The sequence below is a fragment of the Notamacropus eugenii genome, chromosome 4 (assembly GCF_028372415.1).
Source record: "Notamacropus eugenii isolate mMacEug1 chromosome 4, mMacEug1.pri_v2, whole genome shotgun sequence".
Classification (NCBI taxonomy): domain Eukaryota; kingdom Metazoa; phylum Chordata; class Mammalia; order Diprotodontia; family Macropodidae; genus Notamacropus; species Notamacropus eugenii.
This window is the reverse complement of record NC_092875.1, coordinates 72,226,381-72,237,654: the sequence shown is the minus strand read 5'-3', so window position 1 is coordinate 72,237,654 and position 11,274 is coordinate 72,226,381. Positions and strand designations below refer to the sequence as shown.

General features: G+C 43.2%; 2 long non-coding RNA genes across 11 annotated transcripts in view; one reads left to right on the top strand and one right to left on the bottom strand.

The window, feature by feature from the left end:
- Nucleotides 1-230: 230 nt before the first annotated feature.
- Nucleotides 231-10,146, bottom strand: LOC140499897 (uncharacterized). Of its 10 annotated transcripts, XR_011965579.1 has the most exons (9): nt 9,987-10,144; nt 9,698-9,848; nt 9,204-9,452; nt 8,633-8,795; nt 7,830-7,910; nt 4,582-4,639; nt 2,936-2,984; nt 2,544-2,648; nt 231-877 (listed from the first exon to the last, which is right to left on the bottom strand). It is a non-coding gene; the product is annotated as an uncharacterized lncRNA (long non-coding RNA). The 10 variants fall into 10 exon arrangements; XR_011965574.1 differs by having other exon boundaries at nt 9,204-9,859; nt 9,987-10,146; XR_011965575.1 differs by having other exon boundaries at nt 9,204-9,848; nt 9,987-10,146.
- The window catches only part of LOC140499898 (uncharacterized), a 31,992-nt gene continuing 30,438 nt past the window's right edge, over nt 9,721-11,274 (top strand). Inside the window, exon 1 of the long non-coding RNA XR_011965583.1 lies at nt 9,721-9,786. This is a non-coding gene — a long non-coding RNA (uncharacterized lncRNA). The remainder of the gene's footprint in view (nt 9,787-11,274) is intronic.

The following is an 11,274-nucleotide window of genomic DNA, read 5'->3' as shown; positions in this document are numbered from 1 at the left end:
TGTCTTTGTATCCCTAGAGCCTAGCATGGTGCTGGCCATGTATCAGCCACTTAATGATAGGTTGACTAATATGTGAGTAATCCTTTTTGGTACATACAAACATGAGAAAGAAATTAGACATGAAAAACTTCGTAACAATGAGAGTTACAAATCAATCAATCAATAAGCATCTCTTAAGTGCCTACTATGTGCTAAGCTCAAAAACCTAGATGACTGAGAAACCAACGACATCACAACTAGTAAACATTTATTAAGGGCCTATTGTGTTCCAGGCAATATGCTAAGCACTGGGCATACAAAAATAGATAGTCGCTGCTCTGAAGGAGCTTACAATCTAATGGGCAAGAAAGTTAAAAAAAAAAAGAGAAGGGACAGGGTTTGGGGGTACACACTTTTAGGGACCCTATCTGAATGAATCAGTAAAGGAAGAGAAGATGTTGAAGAGTTAGGAGAAGCAAGAAAAAGCAGCAAGATGAAAACCCAGAGAAGAGGGAGTAGCCAGGAGAGGTGAGAGTGGCTAAAGGCTATGGAGACATCAAGAAGGATGAAGAATGAGAAAAGCCCATCAGATTTGGCAGTTAAGAGATTATGAATCACTTTGAGTAGAGAGATACTGAAGATTAAAGATATAAAAGGAATTCAGTCTGTTGGAGAAGATGGAAGGGTATGGGACCAACATGGAATGGATTGCTTTTTAAGGAAGGAGGTTCCCCCTGAGTGGAAGTCTTTAAGCAGACACTGGATAACCACTTGATGGGCAGATTGTAGAGGGAATTCTTGGTCATTTATAAGTTGGACCCAATAGTCTCTGAGGTACCTTCTGGCTCTGTGACTCTGTGGCATTGACATTCCCCTGTCTGTCTCTTTATTCTTCCTTCTGAAAAATGAACAAGTTGGATTAAATTCAAGTCACGGCTTGAAACCAGCTTGAAATCCTATAATTCTTTGGAAATGAATGTTTTTCCTCATTCTTCCTCAGAGTTCTTGCCTTCATTCCCCATAGTGATGCTAGACTTGTAGTTTATAAGACTAAGATCATCTCTCACTTCCTCCAGCCACCAGCCCCATCATGTCCAGCTTGAGTAGATGTGGAATAGGGTCCACGCTGTAAGGTAGGCTGTGTTTTGTTGTCTTTTTCATAAATCAGAACAACAAAATCACTAGTCTTCCATACAGCATTTGACCAGTATTGCCTCAGATCAGCCAGGTACAGGAGAAAGAGTTTGGGATGTGGGGCTCAGCAGCAAACCGGATTCAAATTCTGGCTTTGACACTCCTTATCCATGTGAACTTTCCAAGCCATTTCTCTCTGAGCCTCCATTTTCTCATCTGTAAAATGGTGATGATGATGATCCCTGTACTATGTACAGAGTCATTGAAAGGAAAGCATTCTGTAAACCTTACAGTTCTAGTGCAATGGGAGCTGTTATTATAATAGTCTGTTTCCCACCAGCCTTGCTTAGGTGATGTTAGTTGGAGCACTAATTCTTCAATTATATTCTCTTTGGCCATCACCTCTGACTCCCCTCCCCCACACTGGTGATATTACATATTCAGTATATTCCTCTCCATCCCTAGCCCTCAGTTTCTGCTTAGTTCCTTAGCTGGTTAGGAACCAAACTGATGTCCTTATTTTCTATCCCTGGCCACCGCTTCTGAGTTGACTTCAACATTCCCATGCTGGAGATTTAGAAATATGATTATTACTATCAAGCCCCTAATGAAATGTTCTGCTTAATGGTTTTTGGCTGTTTAGCCAACCAATCTCTTTTCCTTAAATACCCCTGACAGTAAGCCTATGCTTATGACTAGCGCTATGGGAAGGCCATGATGGGGCTCTTTTGTTAGCAGGTCTCTTCACCACACCCGGGATCTCCACTGTTTGAGTTTCAGCTATAGCCTTTTCCAGGAGGGTGACTTAAGGAGAATCACTTAACCTTCTCTTGAGCTTCACTTTTTCCATCTATAAATAAGGATAATAATACCATGTGGATTGCCTACATCATAAGGAATACTATGAGGAGAAGACTTCATGGTATAGAGGAAAGAGCCTTGGAATTAGGCTTAGGAAGGACTTGGATTTGAGTTCCATATAATTATAAGCAAATTTATGTAACCCTTTTGAGTCTCAGCTTTCTCATCTGTAAAATATGGCTAATAATACCTTTAGTATCCACTACATAGAATTGTTTTGAAAGTCAAAGGAGATATTTTATATCAAACTCTTTGCAAACCTTAAAGCAACTATATGAATATTGGGTATTATTGTGGTAAAGTACCATAGAAAAAATTATTATAATAATTATTATCATTATTGTTGGTGACCTTTGTCCCTTGGTCATCTTTCTTCCTTAAGGTGAGTCTCTGAGAAAGAATAGGGCAAGAAAAGAGTATCAATAAATCTTTTTTTTAAAAAGACAGAATAGGGAAACATTAATAGAATTTCAGAATGTAAGAGTTAGAAGGGCCTTTAGAAATCATTGAGGCTAGCTTTCATAGAGTAGAAAATTGATACTTAGGAAGAGGAAAGAACTAATACTTACTCAGGGGCACACAGCCAGTCAATGGCGAAAAGACATGGAGAAGGTTCTGTTTTGAAACTGTGATTTATCTAATTGGAGATCTTAACTCAGTCATCTGATCCATTCCTGGAAGAAAAAAAAAAAGCAATTCTCTCCCTTTCCACTTTCCAACCCTTCCCTCTCCCAGCCATGAACTATAAAAACAGCTACTTCTAATATCTGCACCAGATGGACAAGCAGACAGTAGCCAGCTTTCTAAAAGGCTGAGATGGGGAAATTAGTAGCCTTGAGGGCTGTTCTGCACTAAGCTGCACACACCTAGACAATCCCATTAGCTTTTCACCTGGTCTAGGGGGAGCATTATCAGCTGGATCAAACAATGGCATCTGGACAGTCCCAGCCCTGGTTCTCACCTCTAGGTCAAGTATTCTTATCAACATGTCTCTCTCCATCTGGCCAAAACTGTGGCACAACAGACAAATAAAAAGTCATTAGAAAGGTGGTCTGGAGAGGAAGGAAAGTCAATAGCTGGATTTTTCTCTTTTATCTTGAGTTTTTGTGACATTAAAGAAAGTGTCAAACTTGTCCATCTCTGTTTTCTATGCAATCTTACTTCATTAAAGGAAAATAAAAAACCAATATTAATATACAGTCAATGAATATTAAGGCTGGAAGCAGTCTTAGAACAAAAATCATAGAATGTGAGCACTAAGACATAGAAAATGAAAAGTGGGAGGACTTAGAACATAGAATATGAGAGCTGACCTTGGTGCTCATTCTGGTTAATTCTTTCAGTTTTCTGGTGGGGAAACTGATACACACAGAGAAGTGATTTTCCTAAGGTCACAGACTTAAAAACCAGGACTTAATTCTAGTTCTTAACTGCTAGTTCAAGACCTTTTCTACTACACTGGATTTATTCTTTGAATAGAGTATTATATTCCTTGTTTTTCATTTTAAAAATAGGATGAATTCTATTTTATATCAGATGTCAGTCCCATTTCAGTGAACATTCCTTTTCATACTCTAAGGCAAATGGGAGTCATATTCTCTCTTTATCATTTTTTTCAAGATGATTTCCCTCCCAAACATTTGGGTTGCAGGACATCTTTGGAGCTTTTAAGTTTTGTCCCTTTGCTAAAGGTGATCAGTTTCCCTGACTATACTCCTCACAGAAGGATTTGTTATTAAATGAACCCATATTGTTTCTGGCCCAGCTCCAGATCACCAGCTCTCCCTGAATGACAGTATGATTGTCATCCTGATGGTCTAACAGTCTAGGTAGCCTGAGCTAGGGGTAATCAATGAAATTTGTCTTGAGTTAGCATGATACAGAGAAACAATGCTTGAAAGTCACTCCTTAGAGATGTCAGTGAAAAAGGACCATGCTAATTAGGATGAGTGGAAGAACTATTCACCTAGGTTTATTAAGGAAGAAGTTTGGTGATAAAGGGAAGACAGATTAAGGAACAGAAAAATTGAGATGGGTGGGAGGAGAGAAGGTTTGAAATAGAGGAGATAGAAATGAATACTGTTAAATCTGCCTGGTTGATGGGATTCCAGTGTGTTCCCTGAAAGCTTGTAACTCAGATTGGAAGTGGGAGAAAAAAAATGACCCACAGAAAGGAAACAGACACTCTCCTACCTGGTTTCTATGGCAACTCTACAAACATATAGGTATGCGTTCAATTGGATGATCTTTGTCATAGAGAGAGTTGGGGGGGGGGGGACAAATAGGCAGAGAGACAGGAAAGAAAAAAGTGAACAAAGACAGATGGACAGAGAGAGGAAGGAGAGAGACAGGTTGACAGAAAAGAGACAGACACTAACAGACAGGAAAAAGTGAGAAGCAGACAGGAGAGACAGATATGAAAGAGGAAGAGACAGAGACAGAAAAGAAAGATGAGAAAGGGAAATAGGAGAGAAAATTATAGAAACAGACAGAAAAGGAGAATTATGAGATTTCTTCTTCCTCTGAGAGGCATTTTAAAATTGCTCTGAAAGCCATCACTTGAAATGTTGGCTGTGGGGTCACTGTGGAATGTAAAGGCCCCCTTACCTTAGGCTAATTTGGTCCCCCTGTTCATCTTTAAGTGTCTCCCTTGGGTTCCTCATATCTAAACAAAAGCAACAGAAGATTCAGCCAATGAGCTCCCATAACACTAGAAGGTATGAAGCTGGGGGGCAGAACATTCATCTTTATTTCTTGGGTTGTTTTTTAAACAAAGTCTCCCTTTCAGAAAGTCCTGAGAACAGCTCAGAAGGAGACATGGGCCTTATGCATTGTCCATGGAATACCCACTCACTCAGCAAATACTGATCATGCCTCCAGAACTCAGTTACTGACTTTAAAGGGCTCACTGTTTAGAAGTGGGAGATAAAGCAAGGGCAAAGATGCATGAGATGCAAAGGGATAGAGTGGAAATGATGATGGTGACTGGCATTTAATTAGAGTTTCAAAGTTTGCAAAGTGCTTTACATGTTATTTGAGAATTAGTAATTAGGTACTACTATCCCAATTTGGCTAGTGAGGAAAGTGAGGTTCAAAAACTTGCTGTCACACAGCTAGGAAGTGTCAGAACTTGGATTTAAAACCTGGTTTTCCTGTCTCTGAGGTCTAGTGGTTCTCTCCATTATTCTATACTACTAAATTTGAGGGTCAAAAGACCTGGGTTCAAATCCCATCTTTAAGACATGTACTTTGACATGGGTGACCCTGGAAAAGTGACTTCATTTTTCTGATCCTGTTTCCTCATTAGTAAAACTAGAAAAAAGAATGCTTTCCATCCTACTTTGCAGGCTCATTTTGAGGAAGAGAGGGAAGAAATGAATAGTGGGAAGGAGGACAACATACAGGCCTTTGCTTATTTCCCCTAACAACAGCAAAAATGTTTCTGGAGCTCAGAATTAAGAGAACTGTTAAAAGCTACAGAAAGCAATATCCTCTTCTCCGATGTGGAAAAGAAAAAGGAGATGGAGAATTCATTATTAATCATTTTGAGGTTCTCTAAATGTGGATGGCACAGGAAAAAAAAGTCAATATGGAAAATGGAAAGAGCACCTAACTAGGATCCTGGAGACCTAGGTTCTAGTCCTGGGTTCTGCCACTTTCTTAGGCAAATACATCTCCAGGTCTCAGTTTCTCTCTATGTAAAATGGAGAGGAGAGGTAGTTATTATTTAGTGCAGGGTTTCTATACTTTTTTATGTATTCTGGATCCCTTTGGCAATCTGATAAAGACAGTGGTCTTTTCAGAATCATGTTTTTAAATGCATAAAGTAAAATGCACAGGACTAAAAAAAATGGAAACCAATTATATTGAAATATAGCAAGAAATTTTTTTTAAAAAAGACAAGTTCATAAACACAAGGTTAAGAACTATGGGCATAATAGAAAAAATAATAGATTTGGAGTCAGAGGAGCCTGGGCCTAGGTCCTGGCCTCCAGACAATTGACCTTTCTGAGCCTCAATTTCTTTATCTATAAAATGAAGACAATACTTTCCCTACCTGCCTCCCAGGAATGTTGTAAGAAGAGGATTTTGCAAATGATTGTCATTAATAGTAACAAGAGTAAGAATAATCTCAGCCCTGTCTACATCCTAGCATTGACATGATGATGAAATGAGGCTAGCCAGTTTCTCAAATGTAGAGTCTAGGTACCTCTAAGATCCTATAATTTGTCATAGTCCTGGATATAGGATGGGACTGGGGGAAGATGCTTTAGAAATGCCAGCAAAAACCCCTGCTGATTTTAAGAAAGGCTGAAGTCAGATTTCTTTGGAGTCAGAGGTTCAAGTCCTGCCCCTGCTACTTCCTTCCTTGTGTGACTTTAGACAAATCTTTGAATCTGTTTCCTTATCTGTAAAATGAGGGTAGGAGGGACTGAGACTAGATGGCCTCTTCTAGCTCTAAATCCAATGATTATAGAACACTCACCATTACTCACCCCCCTTCCCAGAACTATCCTTGGATTTAGCCAGTTGGTTGGGGAAGGGAAATGAGTAAGGAGAAGATGTGATTCCAGCCAGTTGGGGAGGAGATATTCACAGAAGCTAATATGTATACACTCAGCTCATAGTTCACAGTTCTCCCTGAGCTGAACCTTCATGTTTTCGTTTCCACTTCCAGACCTCCTGAGGCTCTACCTGTCTCCTCCTTCACTTCCTCTAACTGACATTCTTGGCAGAAGGGGCATAGGACAATCAGGGATCTCCTTGGGCCAACACACTAGTGGTGAGTAGTGCTGCCTCCCTTAGGGCTGGTTCTAAGTAGCTAGAAACATCTGGTTGGGATGGAGTGGGGTAAAGAAGATGAGATCTGGTGGACAGACTGTTTTGGAGCCCAGAGTTTGCTATCTTTACCTCCTCCCTGCTCTGATATATCCAGGTATACTGTGTTCTCCATGAACACTCTTGTATTCCTTGGTACCCAATATATGCTTTGGTTTTTCCTGGGTACAAGTACACAAAGCATCTCTGTATTCCGCTGTCTCCCTTTTTCAAGGCCCCTCTCATTTAGATTGAATAGTTTGGCAGATTGGGCACTGGACTTAGAGCCAGGGAGACCTGGGTTCAAATCTCACCTCAGACATTGGTAACACTAGAGAAATCATTTATAATCTCTCTGTCTCAGTTTCCTAATTTATCATATTGGATTTGATAACCTCTAAGGCCCCTTCCAGCTCTAAATCTGTGGCCTTTTGATCATTAAACCCTCACATTTGTGAGACTGGAGGAACCTGTGCTCAGGTTCAGGATAAAGAGAAGTATGGGGCATCCTCAGAGATTCAACTCTTAATATCAGCCCTGTCTGGAAATTTGTTCTCCTCCCCCCGTAAGCAAATGGGAACATGAAATCCTGGGAAGTTCTAATGTCCTTCCAGTCCTAGAATTCACAAATTGGAAGACCTTTTTCCCTTTTCAACCTCTCTTTATGATTGAGTGGCTTCTCCCAGAACCTCCATTTAGGGAGGGGACCCAGGTTACCCATGTCTCATTCCTCTCCAGGTTGTATTTGGGACTTTCTCTATTGTGCCCCCACAGTGGGTACCTTTATCTCCCAGACATACCTTTCTGTTTCCTTTTATGTCTTTCCTCATTATAATGTAAGCTTCTTGAGACCAGAGACTGTCTTTCTATTAGGATTTGTATTTCCAGCGCTTATCAGAGTATCTGGAACTTAGTAAGCACTTAATAAATGCTAGTTGACTGACTAATACTAGCCATCTGCTGGGGCTTCTGTCTCAAGTCCTCACCTCCTCAGACCTGTGTGATTCAGATCTCTTAGAGTCATTAGAACTGAGTACCTGGATACAGGTGCTGCTTATGTCTCCCTTGGTGTGATCTTGAGCATTGGTCCTTGTCCCATGGTTTTTGTGGTGCATAGTCTGGAGGAAGGGAGAAGAAGAGTCAGGGTCAAGTTCAAGTTTGTTCTAGCCTTCTTTTCATTGTTGGGTGGAGAGGAGGATATACGAGTAGTGACTTTCTTAGTTCTAGGCACAGAAAACTGGAAGGGCAGCAGGCCCTCTCCCAAGAAACCGAACTGAGATATGGAGAAAGGATTCACTGGGGTGTGGAAATGGGTGGTGATACTACCGCTGGGTGGACAGTCAAGGGCTCCCCTGTAGTGCACTTTGCCATTCCATTAAATGAGAACTGTTCCCCTTGCTGCCTCTTTACCTCCATTTTTATAGAATGAAGAAAGCAGAGGACTCTTGGAGATGGTTAGAGGGAAAGGGGAGAAAAGAATCTGGAGACATCTCTTATCCTCTCACTTTCCTTCCAACCTGCTAAACTTAGAGATCATCCAGTCTAAACTCATTTTACATAGCAGGAAACTGAAGTCTAGAAAGACAGAGGAGGCAAGAAAAAAGCGTCCAGATTGAACTTGGGTCCTTTGTTTCAAATTCATTGTTCTTTTCATTGCTTTATCTTACAAGGAAACTGAGCCCCTGGGATATCCTCTGTCTTGGGTCCACAACGCTATCCAAAGCTGTCACCAATTGTTGGGTAAGATGTAATTGTACTAACCCTGGCCGTCGCATGGGGGCGCCAGGCACGCATATTGACCAAAGGGGGAGAAAAAAGGACAACATCTAGTCGGGCTTACCTGGTGGGCATTGCAGCCCCCCTTGCTCCTGTTGCCCGAAGGTCAGCTAGCTCTCTCCTGAAACGTGCAGTGGGTACCCCAGTTAGACCAGACGGTTCCTGCTTGGCAGCTTTAGCTGTTCAAACTATTGGGCTCTGTTCTGGCTCTCCATAGAAGCGTGCCTCTGGCATTGATAGAAGGGGTGAGGGATGAGGGGCTCAGTATCTATAAAGGCCCCCGCATACATGTTTAGCTGTCATTCCTACTTAGGCTCTTGCTTCCTAGAACCTCAAACAGCACCGTTTCCAGCAACCTAAGTCTTGAATTTAGCAAGATTTACCCTGGAAACTTGAGCACTGCTTTCTGAACTGGTAGGGGAGTGGGGAGAAATTGCTAACTTTTGGGGGTCCGCTTCTAGCAGATGGGATTAACAGCTGATGTCCCTGTCCCTTTCCCCCTCCCTCTAGTTTAGCGCAACTGATCGTAGCATCCTTGTGGGTTCTACTAGAAAAGTCATTCTAGTCCTAGGTGCCGGAACACTCTTCCCCCTCAGCCCCCGCCGCGCCTCGCCCTTCGTCCCCGCCCCGCCTACCCAGTGAGTGGAGCTGAACAAGGGCTAAAGAGCAGGGCTCCCGCAGTCCTGAAGGACTGAGAACTGTCCGGAAGCCCGGTTCTGAAGCACTCCGCTACCTTCAGCTGGGAGCTGCCTTACAGTGTTCTTTGCTGAAGAATCTGGCTTCACCGCAGATCAGTTTGAAGGCGGGGAGCTCTCCGAACGGCAGTGCTGAAGCTCTTTGCTCTCCTGACATCTCCCCTGTGTGTATAGTCCCTTGCCCTTTTCCTGGGAGAGCCCGGCACAGCCCAGAGCAGCTCTCTGAGCTTAGAATTGTTCGGACCCCAGTTCTGAAGCCTCTCCCCAACCCCCTCCACTCCGCGGCTCTATGCCTCACCACCCAAGATTCTTGTCTCCCCTCCCCCGCAACCTGTTTGAAATGGACCGTTAGGACCCCAAGGCACTGCTTTAGAGTCAAGTCAAGCCCATTTCTTCCTCTTAATGGGCGGGACCCTTACCCGTAGACTGCTCACCTCCGAGTTTCTTCTCACTTCCTAGCCTCCATGCCCCAGCGCGGAGCCATCCTGGGACTAGGTTGGAGTCTGTTTTCCAGCACTAGCAGGTACTTCGCCTCTCCCAAGGACTCCCAGACGGCACCCTCCCACGTCGTCTTATCCCAAGCACCTGTCAACATCCTAGATCCTCCTTTGTTATCTTGGCATCCCCACCCCCATGGTCTCTTTTCAAGCCTCCCCCCTCCCATCTCTCTTTTTACTCCCTTTCCTGCACCCCCACCCTTGGCTCCCATCCCCGCACACATACGCTCATCTCCTTCAAAGTTTCTCCCGAAGATCCAGGTATGGAAAGCATCCAGGTCTCTGGCTCAGCTCTTTTATAGCCCTTGGGTGAGGGAGGAGGGAGGAGGGAAGGTGGAGTCCCTGGGAGGGGATTATCGATTTGGCCAATCGGACCCTCTCTTGGAGCTCAACTTCTCAGATTACATCATAGAAAGTAGCTTCCTTTTCAGAACAGAAGAAGGCTACTGGCTGAACGTTGGGGAAGTAAGGAGGGTGGGGGAAGGGTGCTCTGTACTTCGCCAGGGGGCGCAAGGGTTAGGGGGCTCTTGGTTTGGTCCCTAGATGTCCCATTCTTTCAACCCTTTCCTTCGGTGGCCAGGGCGTGCCTGGCGCAGGCGCAGGCAGTTACCTTTGTCTCCCAGTGCTCCCCTTCATTTTCCCCTGCTCACTATCACAGCTGGTCAGCTGGCTTGGGAATTTGGGGAAGCGCGGAAAGCAAAGCCATACTGGGCATCTGCCTGCTCTCCACTGGACTTATGAAGATCATAGGATTTAGAGCTAGTAGAGATGGCTCTCTGGAGACTTTCTCCCAGGAAGCCAAGGGTGGGGGTGCAGGACCCTGTCTTTTTTAAGCTTGGAAGTAGGGATACCGTGTTCTAGGAGGAAGCCTCTAGCCCTTCTCCTCTAATCCCATATGTGTCAATGAAATTCTCTTCTACTAATTCTGTAACCTTGCACAAACCCATTCCTCTTCTAGGACTCAATTTTCTCATCTGTAAAATGAGAAGGTTAAATTCAACCTCTAAGGTCCTTTTTATTTTGACACTAATTGTGTAATTCTGGGCAAGTCACTTGTCTTCTATAGCCTCAATGTCTTTATTTGAAAATATGGATAATAGTCCTTGCCCTACCGACCCCACAAAATTGCACAGAGGAAAGCACTTTGTAAACCTGAAATTGCTATAAAAATGTGAATTGTTCTCCTCAGGGCTCAGGATTTCATCATTCTTTCCTTTCTCATTCCCACATAGCCAATCCGTTGCCAAGACGTGTCCTTTCTACCCCTGCAACATCTCTCTCATTGGTTCCTCCACTCCTTTTATTCCTATAGCAACTGCTTTGCTAAAGGCTGTCATTTCTTTTCACCTAGATTATTGTAATATCCCCCTGACCAATGTTCCCGCCTCTGGTTTTCTCAGCTCTGTAATGCATCCTTTACACTGTAGCACAAAGTGATCTTAACATCATAGATACTCAAAGATGGAAAGGACATCTTACCTCACCTACACATGAACAAGAATTCCATCACAATG